The 19,124-nt window shown below is 43.7% G+C and overlaps 1 long non-coding RNA gene across 1 annotated transcript; it reads left to right on the top strand.

The window, feature by feature from the left end:
- The first annotated feature begins 9,132 nt into the window (after window positions 1–9,132).
- On the top strand, window positions 9,133–9,460 carry LOC135369226 (uncharacterized). The gene is made up of 3 exons (XR_010414986.1): window positions 9,133–9,227; window positions 9,296–9,358; window positions 9,423–9,460. It is a non-coding gene; the product is annotated as an uncharacterized LOC135369226 (long non-coding RNA).
- The last annotated feature ends 9,664 nt before the right edge of the window (window positions 9,461–19,124 follow it).

The raw sequence follows: 19,124 nt of genomic DNA, 5'->3' as shown, positions 1-19,124 counted from the left end.
CTCCGTTTATTGTTCAACTGATGGTTGTTGTTTGAGAGCTCAATTGCTATGCTGTGAGATTGGTGTGTACTGCACGCATACGACAATATAAATAAATTAATATAAACAAAAGGACGTGCACGATAAATTACGCCACATTATTCTTCCCGTGTTGCTACACTTTACATTAAAAAGCACTTTCGCGAACCAGTCCCTTCACAAACAGCCGTGTGCATCCCGTCGTGTATATAGACTTGGATACTTTCCTTTTAATTGCCTAATAGCGCTTTTGCGACTCGACCGAGTATGTTAGAAGGCTCAAGACTTGCGCAATGTTATTTTGGTGATGGTACATATGTTCAGACGAAAGTGGAGGAAAGTTGTTCCCTATTTGCTTTATATATTTATTCACTTCATTATATCCACATTTTTGTCACCCGTCTTCTCCTTTGGCGCGCATGCAGTGTTGCTTTAATGACATTGAAAACACTAGTGTGGACATTTTTGCTGACATTACTCTATTTTTATCCTCTTTGTAACTTTTTATCCTTTTGTAAGTTAATCTTTCCGTGCACCTCTATGTAGGCTCACGCTGTTGGCGGGCACGTGAAACTAATAAATAAATAAATAAATAAATATCATTCTCACATACTAGTTTAAATTTAATTAGCGGTTAGTAATACTGCAGTATAAGCAATTTAGAACATTACAGTGCTGTAAGATATATTGTAATCACCTTATGGCTGCAGAATCACTGGGTGGATATCAGTAAAATTTTAGTGCCTTCTTTGCTGTGGTGGTCACTGCCACTAATAGGGATTCAGCTGAGCGTTGTGGCAATTTCAATGTAAACAGTCATCTGCTATATTGGAAAGTGAGTGATTATGGTCAAACGAGTCTCAATAAACATGATACATTCTACAATACAATCTGTAATTCCTAAATGTCAGTATGACAAGGTATGAAGAAATGTTAACATAGTGCATGTTATCATGTTATCCAAAGCAAGTTCTTCCACATCCCCCCCCCCCATGTACACACACCGAGAAAACAAATGGGTCTTGGGTTTGCCTCTGGTAACATAATTTAACTACACAAATGCAGATATGTGCAATCAAACGCATTTGCAAGGAAAGCATGAAGATTATTGCAGTTGCAACAGCCATGTCAGTAGGTCATGCACACCCTGGTATTTTTGAAATTTCTCAAACTTTTCCATATCTTCTATATGCAACGTGCTGGACATCTGGTGTGCAACACCAGATATCGAGCCAAAATCTGAGTCAGTATTGGGTCATGAACACACCGGTTTAACATGAGCAACAATAAGGAAGACGGAATGTCAACAAGTTGCAAACCGCTGTTCCATCTTGCACATTTGTCATGCTCATCTAGGTATTTTTGAAATTTCTTAAACAACTCCACGTCTTTTATATTCAACGTGCTGGACATCTAGTGTGCAACACCTGATATCGAATCAAAATCTGAGCCATTATGGGGTCATGAACACACCGGTGTAACATGAGCAACAATAAAGGAAGACAGAATGTCAACAAGTTGCAAACCGCTGTTCCATCTTGCACATTTGTCATATGCTCATCTAGGTATTTTGGAAATTTGGAATATGAATAGGATGAATAAATGTTAACATAGTGCATGCTATCCGAAGCAAGTAGCAAGTTCTTCCACATCCCCCCGCCCCCGCCCCCCCACACACACTCAGAAAAAAAAGGTCCTTGGTTTGCCTCTGTGCATGTAGCTTCTCTGATGAAATTACCTAATATTGATACAAAAAGTTTGTTGTTTTTGTTTGCATGTCGTCTGGCTTATTGTTGCTCATGTTACACCGTGTGTTCATGACCCCATACTGGCTCACATTTTGATTCGATATCAGGGGTTGCAGACTAACATGTCCAGCACGTTCAATATAAAAGATGTGGAAATGTTTAAAAAATTTCAAAAATATCAAAAATACCTAGATGTGCTGGACATGTTAGTCTGCAACCCCTGATATCGAATCAAAATGTGAGCCAGTATGGGGTCATGAACACACGGTGTAACATGAGCAACAATAAGCCAGACGACATGGAAACAAAAACAACAAACTTTTTGTATCAGTATTAGGTAATTTCATCAGAGAAGCTACATGCACAGAGGCAAACCAAGGACCTTTTTTTTTCTGAGTGTGTGTGTGGGGGGGGGGGGGGGATGTGGAAGAACTTGCTACTTGCTTCGGATAGCATGCACTATGTTAACATTTATTCATCCTATTCATATTCCAAATTTCCAAAATACCTAGATGAGCATATGACAAATGTGCAAGATGGAACAGCAGTTTGCAACTTGTTGACATTCTGTCTTCCTTTATTGTTGCTCATGTTACACCGGTGTGTTCATGACCCCATAATGGCTCAGATTTTGATTCGATATCAGGTGTTGCACACTAGATGTCCAGCACGTTGAATATAAAAGACGTGGAGTTGTTTAAGAAATTTCAAAAATACCTAGATGAGCATGACAAATGTGCAAGATGGAACAGCGGTTTGCAACTTGTTGACATTCCGTCTTCCTTATTGTTGCTCATGTTAAACCGGTGTGTTCATGACCCAATACTGACTCAGATTTTGGCTCGATATCTGGTGTTGCACACCAGATGTCCAGCACGTTGCGTATAGAAGATATGGAAAAGTTTGAGAAATTTCAAAAATACCAAGGTGTGCATGACCTACTGACATGGCTGTTGCAACTGCAATAATCTTCATGCTTTCCTTGCTAATGCGTTCGATTGCACATATCTGCATTTGTGTAGTTAAATTATGTCACCAGAGGCAAACCCAAGACCCATTTTTTTTCTCAGTGTGTGTATATGGGAGGGGGGGATGTGGAAGAACTTGCTTTGGATAACATGATAACATGCACTATGTTAACATTTCTTCATACCTTGTCATACTGACATTTAGGAATCACAGATTGTATTGTAGAATGTATCATGTTTATTGAGACTTGTTTGACCATAATCCCTCACTTTCCAATATAGCAGATGACTGTTTACATTGGAATTGCCACAACGCTCAGCTGAATCCCTATTAGAGGCAGTGACCACCACAGCAAAGAAGGCACTAAAATTATACTGATATCCACCCAGTGATTCTGCAGCCATAAGGTTCTTACAATATATCTTACAGCACTGTAGTGTTCTAAATTGCTTATACTGCAGTATTACTAACCGCTAATTAAATTTAAACTAGTATGTGAGAATGATAAATGAAGTGAATAAATATATAAAGCAAATAGGGAACAACTTTCCTCCACTCTCGTCTGAACATATGCACCATCACCAAAATAATATTGCGCAAGTCTTGAGCCTTCTAACATACTCGCTCGAGTCGCAAAAGGCTATTAGGCTATTAGGCTATTATATTAAAAGGCTATTATATTAAAAGGAAAGTATATAAGTCTATATACACGACGGGATGCACACGGCTGTTTGTGAACGGACTGGTTCGCGAAAGTGCGTTTATAATGTAAAGTGTAGCAACACGGGAAGAAAAATGTGGCGTAATTTATCGTGCACGTCCTTTTGTTTATATTAATTTATTTATATTGTCGTATGCGTGCCGTAGACCCCAATCTCACAGCATAGCAATCGATCTTTCAAACAACAACCATCTGTTGAACAATAAACGGAGTGAGATTAATATAAACTCGCTCATAGACTGGTACACAACGCTGGACCCAAAGTGGAGCAACACGGGAAGAATGATGTGGCGTAATTTATCGTGCACGTCCTTTTGTTTATATTAATTGATCTATATTGTCGTATGCCGTATGCTTGCCGTACACACCAGTCTCACAGCATAGCAATTGAGCTCTCAAACAACAACCATCAGTTGAATAAACGGAGTGAGATTAATATAAACTCGCTCAAAGACTGGTACACAACGCTGAACCCAAAACCCTTTGCCGCCGACGCCGCCTATCGCGGTCACGAGGCCATAACAACGCTGTGGAGGGCCGCCGCCGAGAGTGGCGGTCCTATCGCTCGCAGCGCCCCCACAGCCTTGCGCAAGGGCGCTCTATTTCGCACCGCCATCCCATGCCTCCCGCAATCTCTCACCATGCTCCCCGAAGGAGCATTGACGTCATCCGCGGAATGCGACAGCAGCGGCCCCCAGTGGTGAAGCGTCGCTCGTAGGACCCTCTAGTGGTGTACCCTACACAATGGCTAATCCTTCTATTCATCAGAGATAATCCGTCTATTGGGGGCTGCATTAAAAACAACACCCAAATCATCCTCGTGACGTAATCTAATCGAACACTATACAATTTTCATTCTAAGACATGCTAAAAACATTACTTTGTTTTATCAACACAGAAAATAGATATGTTAAAAATGAACATCACCACATAGCACGCTCCCAGCCAACAACCAGATCTGAATATATCTGCCCTGATTTGTTGAAGACGGGTGCGTATAGATGTATGGAATACCCCGGAACACGAACGACACGAACACAAGAGGAAATAAAATCTGTACCACTACAAAGAAGATATTCTTAATCGATATGATTACAATCAAATTACAAGTTGTATTATAAAAAGTCTAATATTCCTACACGTGAAAACCATCACTGCAATAGCCTGAATATCTGTCATAACATTTCGCGCGCAATTCCAACATTACACAACTTTTAATTTCTTATTAAGTGAACAGCATAGACTTAAGGAAATAACGAGAAACAACACAATCAACAGCTACAATTAATAGAGAGCGAAACCTGCGCACAATCTAACACATAGAGAAATAATAGCTAATCAATCTATCAAAAGGAGAAATATTACAATATAGCACAGACTTAACGCTGAAGAACAGGGGAACACGCGGCGACACGTAAACAATAACAGAGGAAAATAATCTATCATTGAACCATCATAAGATCGAACAAGATACAATTTTCATTCTAGCAAACATTACGAACCTTGATGGAGGTATCCATGACATAGAAAATATGCACTGTTTTCATCTTGGTTTTAACTCTTTTCCTCAAAGCCGGGAGACTTTACGTCTGTATCTATATGACCAAGCTCCAATGCTTTATCACTCAAAGGGTTGGGGGCTATATTCCTTCGTCCAGCGAACAGAACGTTCTAGAGCTCAGATAAGATAGTTCAAAGGTGATATATTTTATTGTGCAATGCAAATAGATGTCGATATCACTCGCGGGGATCACTATCTTGTCGCATCCTTTCCTTGAGACGGAAATCTTTCCTCAAAGTGGTTGTCAAGTCGACTAAGTTTGTAGAGATGCGATATTGTTATTGAACATGTGAGAAAGTCCAAATTTTTATTTGGTAGCAACGATACTCAATCAAAAAACCAGAAACAAATTTAATTACATCAATTTTTGAAATATCTTGCAACAGAAAGTTCTAATGAACCACACAGAAAAATCAAATGTGAAACGCAGCTCAGAAATATGAGGCATTCCTAACTCAGAGATTATTTTTTCTTATCTCAATCGAGTGAACAATTGAAACAAATACGACAGAATTAATACATCATGTATACATAATGTTCAACTCATAGAATATCAATCGAAACAAAACAATAATTAATTCAGACAAATCATTTCTAAGCAAGCAGCGTGAGTACACCGTAGAATCTGTACAGAAACTTGTCATTTTCAATGAATAAACATGATCAACTAGTGGATTCAAGCAATAAAGTGTGACGAAACCCGACGACCCCCAACACCCACATCAAGTTAGGGAGGGATGGCCTCTAGTATGGCCTTGAACATAGAATCATTGAAAGCGCACATTTTTTTCTTACTCATCACATCTTTTTGTAAATCAATTTCCATAATTCTCATGGCACGGGGATATTAATAACATTCTGAAAAATTTTAATCAATAAAATGAGCATAGATATGCTTTTAATTAAGTGTAGACGCACACTTGAAAACAGAAGAGACAATTGTTCTACATAGAAAAGATGGACAGATGTTGTACTCGCTACCATAAGTCATGGGAGGACCTGATAAAACACTGCTTCGAAAAGGAAGAGCCGCGAAACGATTCCATTATCGCTGCCTTTCAATACGTCCTAGACATGGTCGTATTTTGAGATATGGTACAAACTACAGAACTGAAGGTGCAAGAATTTATATGCCGAATCTACAATACTTATAAAAATATCTGCACATCAACGTTGGAAGGACCACTGGGATTGATGGCGGAGTTTTTGAGATTTGCTAACGAAGAATTGAAATACACTAGACCAGATGTAATGCAGAATGTAATCCAGAATCATTGCAATGGGCGTTGCGTTCATCAAGAAAGCAGTCAGATCAAATTATCATATACAAACGGTCTATATCGCACGATTTATTACGGATTTGTTGAAATTACACATATCTGAGATGAAAAGTACATAAAATCTTATCACGTGATATGTTCCACTACCACGGCAACGCAAGTATTTTATTCTACCGGTCAGTGATGTCGAATGAGCAGAAGTTCAATATTGTCGTGCAAGGTCTGATGTATTATCACCTGTTGAAACTCAACAAGCATATCAATTGCGGTGGACCACCGGACGATTTTCATCTAATACTCTCTTGTACACCATTCAAGAATCTTCATACAAAGAAGGGAAACATCAATAAGAGAATGTGCAAGTTCATCACGACAAAGTGCAAGTTGTTGAAGCAATACAAACACGGCGACAACATATCACCTGCGTTAATAAACGCTGGATTCAAGCACCCAATAATCAGAATAAACTATTTCATGTCTTCGGAATTCATCAATGAAGACAACAAACGAAAACTTCAGAGTTTGAAATAGAACTGTAATTTATCGGAATAAACAAGCATATAATTGAAATAATAATTGTATTCTTTGTCATCATTGCAATGTATTCTACACATCGCAACTAAAACAGCTTATGATTAGATTGAAGATTGCTAAGGAGATGAATATTCCACACTGTGTGTAAGAATTCTCATATAGAATGAGACCTGACCATCAAATAGGTTTTACCTGACTACACTCTGTACAAGTTCAACATCTGAAGGATAGAATTGCTGGAGAAGGATCGGTCATTGAATTTTAGAGGCATGATACATTTATGCAGAGCCATAACATAATTTATGATGACTTTAATAAATATATTTTCACTTGTACTTTTGTGTATGGCTATCCTTTGCATGTACACAGCCTACTACACACCTGTTGTAGCTGAAAAAAATAGCGATCCAAGTCGGCTCAGGCTGAAAAAAGACGAAAGAAGTCGGCCCAGGTTGAAAAATGTGTGATGGTAAACGCGCACGCAGCTCTCCGGCCACGCGCCGCCCACCGGTAAGATCCTCCACCCGAGCGCCGCCCGCCGATCGTGGGAAAAAATACGCGAAAAAGGTCGGCCAAGGCGCAAACATTTTGAAAGAAGTTGGCCCAGGCTGAAAAATGTGAGAGGGTAAACGCGCACGCAGCCCTCCCCCCGCCGATAAGCTCGCGGACAAAGATCCGCACACGCGTCGCGCAGGGAAAAATACGCGCAGGGCTCAGGGGAAGGGGTCACGTAGTTTGGACACCATGTTGTTTCTCAACCACCCTTTACTACTGGCTCCGGTTACAGGTGACCGAAGGGATCAGATGTGCTCGTTGGGACAACTTCGTAGCTTTTAGAATTACAACGTTAATGATTGAAAGTTAATTAACACATGGCCATGGGAATTCGCTAATACCCTCATAAGGAGTGCCCTTCAGCATATTGCAATTGATTTCATCTCAGAAAACGTGATATATAAATTTTTAAGAAATGTGTTCGCATTTAGCTGGGGGTGCGTTTTTTTATTCTACCCGGGTAACCCCCCGGGTTACGCACCACGTGACCCGAGTAAGATGTCACGTGATCTGTGGGTAGGTACCCCCGTTTAGAAATTTTCGCCCATTACGAGTTACGCCCGTCTCAGCGAACATGGCGGCAGAGGCAGACGACGTTTTTGACGAGGACATGATTTTAGAAGTTGCGGCACTTGTGCTGCTTGATGCATTTGACGAAGCGGAAGATGATGACGAAGGAAGAAAAAGGCATCCATCCAACGAAACAACAGTCGTGCTAAAGCCACCGAAATATGCTCGGAATCGCAAAGTTAAAAGACGCGGGACTCTCACTTGACGTGGTGTGACGTCATAACCCTCTGCTACCCACCTGCTGAGCTGGGTCAGTGAGAGTAGGTACCCAGAGTAACCCTCCAGCGACGAGACTTGAATTTTCGCCGGTAGGTTATGACGTCACTTCCGTCACCCTCGATTTTCCGCCCAGTAAGGGTTACCCCTGAGTTACCCGGGTAGAATAAAAAAACACACCCTGGGACACCCTGTGTAAAGTGCAAAGAGAAATGCCCCTAGCTAAGTTTTACGTAAAAAGGTGAAATATGAGTTGTGATGTTGTCGAAGTACACATGTGAAAGACGACGAAGAGTGCTCGTGGGCTCGGGGAGGGGCAGGGGGGTCGGACTCGGCAAGAAAAGTGTGCCCCCGAGGGCGCTGACATTTTGGGAGGCATGAACAGGGTTGCCTTTGGCTGCGCGCTTCACCGCTAAGTTTGACTTCCTCGTCTCTTGTTTCAAAACTCGTTTAAATGTCACAAATCTGTGACTGTTTTGGTGAAATGTGCAAAATTGAGAAATAAAGTGTTGATAAAAGTCAATAAAAGTCTGCAAGTTCAGTTCCTGAGTGCTGTCAAATTGCGATCTCAACGTTCTCTGGCTCAATCGAGCACCAGCAGGGAACTGGCATGTAGTTTCGCTTTCGCATCGCTCTGTACTTGTCAGACGCGGACGCTGCAGTTACACAGCTTGAAAGATGCCCAGCTGTTGTGTGAAATGTAAAATGAGGCAGAGTAAATCCTGCGGGGTGTCATTTCACAAGTAAGTGTCCACTGGGTCCATGCACAAGTATTTTCTGTGGCGTGCCCAGTCGCCTATAAACGTTGTTCACTCTAAACGAATATTGTCGAAACTTACGGCACGATCTTGAGATACATATTATCGCAGTTTTCCGCGGGATCCACACCTGCTTTCCCGATGACTGGAGCACTTGACATGCAATCGCTCGTTCCTACACGCGGTCAGAGAGTATGCTCTAGGCACTTCCACACTTCTAGCTTCATCGCTGGTCATCAGACAGCAAAACTGAAGGCAAACGCGGTCCCTATGACAGTGAGGCCAGGAACTGCTGAGGTATCCGGTTATTCTTTATTACTTTTAAAATGATACAAAAGGAGATAATAATGGAAGAACTTTTTTAGAGCCAAGTAACAGCCAGCCAGCCAGATGAAAGAGATGAAAGTGGTGCTGACACAGTTTCCCTGGTAAGTACATAGTAGGTTGTGCAGCCACCCCCCTGTATGACTGCCTTCACTGCATGTTTTCCAGGAAATGCTTGAAGCCAGTGCTGAGCAAGCAGAGCCCGCCGTCCCTTCTCTAGCTGTTCCACTGCCTGTAAGGACATGAATTCTTGCTTACGTGCTTTTACAACTAGACCTGTAGGATGGCTTGGCCTATAGATTGTGCTATTCCTTCCCTTTTTAATGGTCTTAATTTTCTATCAAGGAGATGCCCGAGGCAAGTGCTGTGGAAGCAGAGACTACCAGCCCCCTCAACCTGTTTCACTGCTTGTAAGAATGGCTTGGTCAATAAGTCATACATCTGCTTCCATGTAGGATTTTTTTCATTCTTTTCTAAGGAAGGGCCTGAAAGCAGTATTCCACGGGCGCAGACCCCCAGCCCTAGTCCGGCTATCCTACTGCCTGTGAGCACATGAGCTTTCTTAATAATAATAATGAGGATGATGCCTCACTAGTGCTCAAGAATGTAATACCTATTTGTGGGCCTAAGGCTCCAATAACTATTCTCAAAGCGTGAATTCTATGCAGTGTAACGTCATGTAACCCGAGCTGTAGAAATAAATGCAAACATTTTTTAGGCTAACCTGTTTGACCATGAGGACCATTCCTACTGTAAGCTGCCACAAAAGCGGAAAGCAGTGAGTATATGTCTGTATGTCATTTCTTATTCCTGCTGCTTTCTGCTGTCAGGTTCTTCTGCTGCTGAAAAACATGAAAACACAGACAAATTGCTTTTGTGACTATAGCCCACTGCGAAACAATGCATTCCAATTCCTGTGAGCAGCGACAGTTCCTACTACCATTTCAGGAGTGTCAGCAGGAAAGCCCAGATCCCAAAACACAACGACTTGAGGACATTTCTCTAGATGTTTTGTCCCCTGACCCCAGAGCAGGGGAGCAACAACCGGAAACATGCAATGAAACCACGCCTACACGACAACCGGTAATTTTAAAATGCAAAATATTGGGGAATGCTGTCCTTAACCAACAGGCAACTTTGCAGGTGTCTGTGAGCAACACAGATACTGAGGGCAGCCCGATCGCACCCAAGGGTCACAAGGAGCACACCTACCACAGCAAAACAACGCCAAGAACAGGAATGAGACAACTTCGAGAGAAGAACCAGTACCTGCGTGGTGTCCGTCGACGGCTGCAACTGACCCTGAAAAGGAGAGAAAAGAAAATTAAAAATCTAAAAAGCCTCATTGCTGAACTGAAGGAAAAGAACTTGTTGGCAGAGGAGGCTCAAACAAAGCTGGAGTCCTTTGGGGAACTGCCACAAGAGATACTTAAGGAATGGGCAAAGAACGTGAGAAAGAAAAAGCCAGGCCGTAGATATTCCCCAGAAACTAGGAGATTTGCAATGACACTCCCCTTTTATTCACCTCGTGCCTACAAATATGTCTCAAAACTATTCCCAATGCCAGCTGTAGACACACTCCGCGAATGGTCAAAGGTTATTGGTGCTTGGCCTGGCTTCACGCAGGAAGTCTTAGACCACCTGAAGAAAAAGCATGAAACAACTGAGAGGAGAGAGAAGCTGTGCTCAATCATGCTTGATGGAATGAGCATACGCAAAAAATGTGAAGTAGACAAGGCCACTGGACGGCTAATTGGTTACGTTGATTTTGGGGAGGACCACACACCTCATGACACGGATGATGCGCCCCTAGCAGGTGACTCTTTGGTATTTATGGCTGTGGGCGTGGCATCACCATGGAAAATACCCTTCGGCTATTTTCTAAATAAGGGGCTATCTGGGGAAGTACTGAAGACACTACTGACAGAAGCCATCATGGTGCTAACAAATTGTGGGCTCGAAGTCGTGGCAGTCGTCTGTGACGGGCTATCGTCTAATGTTATGATGGGGCGACTGCTGGGGTGCCATATCCATGCCAACAACACAGAGGACTTTCGGACATTTTTCTCCCATCCTGCTGATGCTGACAAGAGCATACACCTAATTTTTGATGCTGCACACGGTCTTAAACTGCTCAGGAACCTGTTGGGGGACCACAAGGTGTTACAGAGCAGCCACTATGGAGTAAGCAAATAGGATGACAATACTACCAACTGTCCCTTGTGAATAATGTGGGAACAAGGATGGACGAGTTTTTTTCTGGTCCCTCCACGTTCCAGCATTATGCATAAGTTGAGCTCACTTTTCTGCATTTGAATGCAGTACACCTAGCTTCCATTTCAGTTTCTCTCTTGCCTGCCAACAAATTTAAGTATACTTTCACCCTTCTTAGACAATCAGGTGGGCCTTTATTGAAAGGCTGCAGCAACTCCAAGAGAAGGAGGGCCTCAGAGCAGCAAACAAGCTCACCAGATCCCATATTGAGTTTGGCCGCCAGATCATGAAGGTCCGCCTTGCAGCGCAGACTCTAAGTTCATCCGTGAGCAAAGCCCTGACCCACGCACGGCTCCTGGGATTGACCGAATTTGAAGGAAGTGACGCAACCGCTTCGTTCATTGCCGACGTAGATGAGTAGGCCTTTCATTTTCATGACTGTGGCCACTAAAGCTAAAGCATGAACATCTTTTACAGAGCATTTGATTTGCTTAATTCGCACAGTCCCATTGGCAAAGGATTTAAGGCACCGCTTCGCAATGTAACAATTTCCCAGCAAGGAAAAAGGATGCTTACATTGTCGTCAAGAATGATGACACTGCGACTTCCATCCGGGGAGCTAGCTGCTCAGCATGGGAGACGCATGTCAGTCATCAGCGTGGCCTTTACGCTAAAAAGTGTTGCACAGCTGGCAGAAGCGCTGTTCCAGGCGGGCGCATGCAGGTAACATGTAGAGGTCTAGAATCAGAAAACAGTATGTTTGAACAAACTATATTACTCCCTTGCACTCCCCTAATTACATCACTACGTACCGCCTCAGCCAGGACCACTTGGAACTGTTCTTCAGCTGCATCAGGCAAAGAGGAGGATGGAATAATAACCCATCAGCTTCCCAATTCCGTCATGCCTACAGGAAGCTTCTGATACACGCTGAAGTTCAGGCCCCAAGCTCTGCGAATGTTGCGCCTACAGTGGAAGGCATAGAGACACTCGGTCACCAGGGCAAGCCGCGAAGGGAGGAAAGTGCAGGTGAGGAGACTCCCACTGCAGAAGTTCCTGCAGAGGACAACATCTGTGCCCTTCTACAGTGTGCTGACCATGACTACGGGGAATCATCCAGACTCAGCAGGTTCAGCGAGGACATTGTTGCCTATATTGGAGGATATGTTGTTAGAATTGTCTCCTCAAAACTCACCTGTAATGGTTGTTTGGACACACTCCTAGATGACGAGACATCAAGTGTTCTCATCATGCTCAGGGACAATGGAGGGCTGGTTAAACCATCCTCCTTTGTTACACGTCATCTGTGTAGCGCTGAGCAGACCTTTCGTCTCGAGAAATTGAGGTCTGTGAAGCTTGTAGTGCGGGCGATCGTTTTGAAATCGTTTAATCACTTCATCCTAACACACGGTGACAAGCTACCACTGTGCCAGCACTATGCAGAGGAGCCTGATCACATAATTTCACTGGCAAAAGTGATCCTGCAAAAGTATGCTGGCATCAGATTAAGAGAACATAGTAGAAGAATTACAGAAGCAAGTCGTGGTGCCCAAGTGAGGCAGATGCTCACGAAACAAATCTTGTTCCGCAATCAGTAGATGCCCTAAATCGTCGTCGTCTTCGCTCGCCCCAAGTGGACCTGCGACCCAAAATTTATTTTTTCTTCTTACTTATACCTGTGTGCCTTGATGAAAACACTAAAAGTTTACGACGCTTTCCTACATTGTTGCATTGTTATAACGCGCAAACGACGGAACAAGGTAGGAGTGATACACAGGCAGTAACATGTACCACGAATTTCGCCTGTTGTCCCTGTTAATGACCAACAACCACGGCAAATAAAGGCCTTTCGAGGAAACGCACAGTTCGGAAACACACATTTCTTTGTTCGAACACTTAAACGGTCATATATCCACATTACATGCTATTCGCTAGGCCTCACTGTGTGCAACAAGACACACGTTATCCTTTTACGCCACGATACAAGCTATTATTCCAAAAGAAGCCGTTCAACGCAATTGCCCAAAGGTACGACGACAAACGTCTGCATCATGCATGCAAACAACAACTGATAGGTGTATGCTGACATATTTCCTGCTCGGCTCGGCGAGCAATGCGGAGGCCATGAGAGCAGACGAACGCCACGCCCGAGGCGTTCTCACTTACGTTGCCATACAGATCCGCATTGTTGCCCTCAAAAACGAGTACTTCGCTAACATTTAGCGTGCAAAAAGAGGTCTGGCAACGCTGTCTATGCCTCCACTGGCCGCGCGCAGGTGGGCACACCCCGCGGTAGGGAGAAAGCATTGGCCACGCGCCACGGCCGTTCTCTAGAGTCTTCCTATATTATCTCTATGGAGCAGAGAGAGCGCGTTAGTTGGAAGTTGGAACTTGAAGCGTCGTTGCGAGGTCGTTTTTTCTCTTCGGTTGCCGTGGCAGATATCGGGCATCGCCTGTGCACTATTTACGTGGTTTTAGTGCGTTTTCTAAGACAACGTGATGACAATGAGTCATGTGAAACATATTGGCGATATCTCGGAGAAGTTTCGACGCTAGGAAGACACAGCGTCCGGAGAAGAACCGGACGATGAAACGCCAAACGGACTGCACAGAATGCTTCTTCCGATTTTAAGAGGTATAAGTGCTTACCGTGGTGCTTCGATTACTACTGATTATGTGTTTTATTTTAGGAGCTAGAGGAACCTGAGAAACATGGTTAAGACGAGTACAAACATTAGGATCGTTTGGTGAAGAGGGAAATGGTACATGCCGCGACCTACATGGACGGAGGTGTCATCTTTGAGAAAATACAGGTGTGAGATGGTCAACAAAACGCCATGTTCCCTGTTGTCCGTGGGTGCATCGCAACTTCAACACAAGCACATGCCTCGTCTGAACGCAGTGAGTGATTACCCGTGTGCGACTTAGTACGTGAGAGATGTATCGATAATTTCTTTATCCTTAATGTATGCTCATAGCAGAATAAACAATATTTACTTCAACAGTATGTGCTTTTCTACGCATTACTTTCGGTTCTTACATGCATTTAGTGGTCCCATCTGCTAAGTGGTCGGATCCGGGACCACTTAGCAGAACGGACCACTAGATAATTTCCATTGGTTCCACTACAAGTGGTACCACCGTGAAACTGGTTCCACTTTTAACTGGTCCCAGCCATTGAATGGTTCCACATTCCAAGTGGTTCCTGTCCGATAATCCACTTCGAAGTGGTCCCACTCCAGATTTTTGCCTGGGGCTTTTTGATGTTCGTCGACAGGCAGGAGAAATTTTCGGTTCACTGCGTTGTACTGATGGCAACCAACCGATGCGGTGAGCAGCCTTGTTAACTAACTCTACTCTACGACAGGAGACACAAAAAGCTAGCCTCACACCATGAGTTTCTGTTAAGGAGGTTACGTGTCCGTGAGACACAGAGGCGAAGGGTAAGAGGCTATCGAGGGGGATCAACATATCCCTGTTAAAAACGGTCGATGAGTCACAGGGGTGCAGAAAAGATGGCTATCGGAGGGGTCAACGTATTTTTCAGGCTTTGTGATGCGATGGTTGCCCTATATAGTCGTCAAGGTTGCGACGAGAATAACTGTGTGTTGGAAGGTGACAAAACCTCCCGTTCTGCCACGATATATAGCATGAAAGTAAGAAGGTCCGGTCCCAAATTGTCTCGAATAGGCAATTCTAGGCACGAAACTTGGAAAAAGGCATTTATGCATGAAAATGTTCAGTTTAGGCATTTATAGGCATTTTTAGGCAAATGCCTAAAAATCCTGGCCCTAGTTATTAGTAATGCCTTTCTTTTCAACAGGAAAGTGCATCACGCAAATAACCCAGTTCAGATCTGGTGCAGGAGGTGCAAGCGAAAAGAATGCACCTATAGTGGTATTGCGCGGGTGATTATCGAACCGACCGAACGCGCATTACGCGTCGCCATCTTTACTCAGTCGAGGTGAGTACACGTTCCTAAGCTACTTCAGCCTTCCTAAGTACATGTTAAATACACGTCCTTCTGAGTACACGTTCGTACGCTACTTGTTCTGAGCTACTCGACCCGGGATTTCTCCGGGGTCACGTGGGCACGACTCGATCACTGCAATTGGGTGCGCAGTATGTTCAATAAAGACGGCTTTCTCGTTCGTGGTAAAGTTTGACAATGTGTTGAGGGTGCAATGTAGAATCCACATAAATATTTGCTGCCTAACTAGAGTGACTCTTGGAAAATCAACGTTGTTCTCTATGTTCACAATCCAGAGTTGATCTACTCGACCTGCGAGTTTCTTTTAGCACGCACCCTTGGTTAGCGCTCCTATACAGGGTGTCCCAGAAAACGTGTCATTGAATTATAATAAAAAAACTACACGACATACGGTCATGCGGTCAATGGCATTTGCTCTTACTGGGTTTTTGCCACCTCCTCATGTGAATGTCGTGTAAAGTAAGTTTAATTATGTAAATTTTTGCGAGCTTAAGTCGGAAATTTGCCTAGTAAAGGTCACTTTTTTACCCCACCAATGTGAAGAGCGTGTCTAATGTAGTCAAATTAATGATAATTGACAGGGATATTCAGGAGCTATCCCATCGGAAAAAATAGCCGAACATCATGCTCTACGGAGGTCGCACAGAATAGCGCACGATGAATTTGTCAGCGCAATCTTTGTCAGTCCGACGAAAGGAGGTTGGAAACCCAGCCCTCCCCGATATCGCAGAAAGAGACAAAGCAGGCACGGCTTATCACGTCCGACTTTCGCTTGGATAATGCTTTCCCTCTCCCAATTTTAGGAAGTGTTACTTTTTCTACTATCACTCTGTGGGCTGGCTTCGGAACCTCCTTTCGTCGCACTGAGAGCGATTGCGCTCAAAAAGTCATCGCGCGCTATGGTCCGGTGCTCCGAAAAGCATGATATTCGGCTATTTTTTTCCGATGGGATAGCTCGTGAATATCACTGTGAATTATCATGAATTTGAGTGAATTCGGCACGCTCTTCATATTGGTGGGGTAAAAAAGTGACCTTTACTTGGCAAATTTCTGAGTTCAGTTCGCAAATACTTACATAATTAAACTTGGAGTACATGACATTCACATTAGGAGGTGGTAAAAGCCTAATAAGAACAAATGCTCTTGACCGCATGATTCTAGGTGGCGTAGTTTTTTTTATTATAATTCAGTGACACGTTTTCTGGGACACCCTGTATATGGCGGGCTAGAAAGACCATAGCGCTACACGACACAATATGTCAACAAACATGGCTGCCTTTCAAGTCGCAGCAGCGCTCCAGTAATGGCCTCCGTGGACTAAAGAAATACCGAGAGGGCACGCGAAAAAAATTAAATGAGGGAGTCTTGAGGGTAGAGTAGGGTTTATTCACTGACGTTACCTCGCCGGCATACTGTAGGTCCCTCGAAGTTATGTTCCCGCATTAGTTCGCTGCCATATGCTTTTTGGGTGACTATTACCGTCGAAAACATGAAAATTGCTTGGATATGCTACAAATCACGCTGCACAATAACTTTGAAACACCAAATATACGGTGTAGGAAGGGAGTTGCCTCAGCAGGACAGAAGCCGCTCTCTGTTTTCGAAATATCGGGGGCTTCTGTCCAGAGGCAACTCCTTTCCTACATTTCTACCGGTTCGCTGGATTTCTGCCCATCTACAAATATACGGTGGGTGTGATATGGGTAGCGGCTTGGACGGGACCTACAGTCACTGATCCCTATAGTATATAGGCTGGATCGCGCATAGGGTGCTCCACAGCGTGGTCACCGGCCGCCATATTGGTGGGCCCCACGCATTCTGTCGTCTGCATTTAGTTCAAGCGGGGCTGCCCGTATTTTTTAAAATTTACTTTAAACTAAAGGGCATGTCATGCCAGTTTGTTGCAGCTTTGAGTACACTTCACACGGGCAGATAATTTTTCGCAGGTAAGTCTTTATTTTGAGGAAAAATATGTTTATTCGCATCGCATGCACCTGATCTCGAATTTGTTTGCATTGCTGCTTCGCTGGTGCCATTACGTACTAAAAAAGCATTTGTGGCTGCTCCTACCAATTTCAAGACCATGTATTTTCTATAAACAATGCGCTTGTACTTGCAGGTTCCCCTCACAGTCGCTCAGCTGTGCCGAAGAAGCGGATGAGGAACCTGCGCCAATAAGCCAATTTGTTCCGCTGTCCTTTTAATTTGTGAGGTACGGTGGAAGTAAATAAACTGCTGTGTTAACCTCGTATGTGCAGTCGCTCCTACAGCGTGTGTGATAAGTCATGCATGTGCATGCTCTTCGTGCACAGCGCTTCGAATTTCTGGAATGAAATACGCTGACAGCTGAACAACTGGAAAGCACTCGTGACAATAACGTTATTTTAAGATGAGGAATAGGAAGTTTCATCGCCAGGGTCTATACTCCACCCCATTGCTGGATGCTGATGTGGTGAATAAAATAATGAGCCTCTTCAAAATAAGGATCGAGGTCTTATTGCAGAACACACCCAGAGACACTCGTAGAACATAATACGATAAAGGATAAAGTCAAACGAGAACCGTACAATACCAAACTACTTAATAACGAACGAGAGCCGCGGAACACCACACGAAAACCGAACAACAAACGAAAACAAACAAAAAATATAAAAACGGAATTACCTTACAATAACAAACAGTGTGAAACCTTTCTGAGCAAAAATAATTAATTTTATAGGTTAACATTCACCAAATTCACCTTCATGCGTATGCGCCCTGTGCACGACAGTTACGACCCCCTATTCGGAATACAGGCAGCGGAGAAGAAAAAGAAGGCAATTATCATTAAAAACTACAGGAACACGGCTGAAGCACGTTTGGAATACATCAGCACACTGATTCCTAAGAAAGATGCCTGCTAATCAGCAATGAGGTGCGTTTAAATCGCAATAAATACTCAAAGTCAAATCGCTTCCCATTGTTTCCTATGGGAACAACCGGCGCCAGTGGGCCCTCCAACATGGCGCCCTGTTGCCGCACCTCTCTCCCACGCGCCCCTCTCCTATGCGCGATCCAGCCTTCATACATAGAGATCAGTGCCTACAGTATGCAGCACATCTACCTGCAAGCGACAGTGGCGGTCTCCGGCGAATGACGTCATGAGAATAAACCCTTATTATCTACCATTGTTTTTGATGAAGTCGTTCGCAAAATAACGCAGTGTGAAGGCTATAGGTCTCAGTATCTGGCTTTCCAGGGCACGTGAGCACCGCGTTGCGGCCGGCGAATTTTGTTATTTTGCCATTTTATCACAGAGACTATAACTTCTTCCTCTTCCCTTTCCTGTGAGTTTTAGTACATGGAAAGCCCTACGGAAAAGGAAGTTACCAAATCCAAGTTTGGCAATGTGATATCACCCCGTACAAAGGAACAGCGCCATTGGCTTATCATGTTTTCGAAACCGTTGTCGTGACCAAAACCAGGTGGTATTTGCAGAGAAAAGGAAAGATATACGGGGAAAGGGCAGACCATCTAATGACAGCCGCTAGGTGCTCCATGCACTGGTGCTCCGTATAGTGCCGCTAGGTGGTAAAGGCAACTGGCGTTTCACCATAGACGATGAGAAGGGAGTACTTAATTGCAAAACGGTGCATCTCCATCGATCGCCAATCTTTCCGAACCTC

The sequence above is a fragment of the Ornithodoros turicata genome, chromosome 9 (genome assembly GCF_037126465.1).
Source record: "Ornithodoros turicata isolate Travis chromosome 9, ASM3712646v1, whole genome shotgun sequence".
NCBI lineage: Eukaryota > Metazoa > Arthropoda > Arachnida > Ixodida > Argasidae > Ornithodoros > Ornithodoros turicata.
This window is presented reverse-complemented; position numbering and strand designations above follow the sequence as displayed.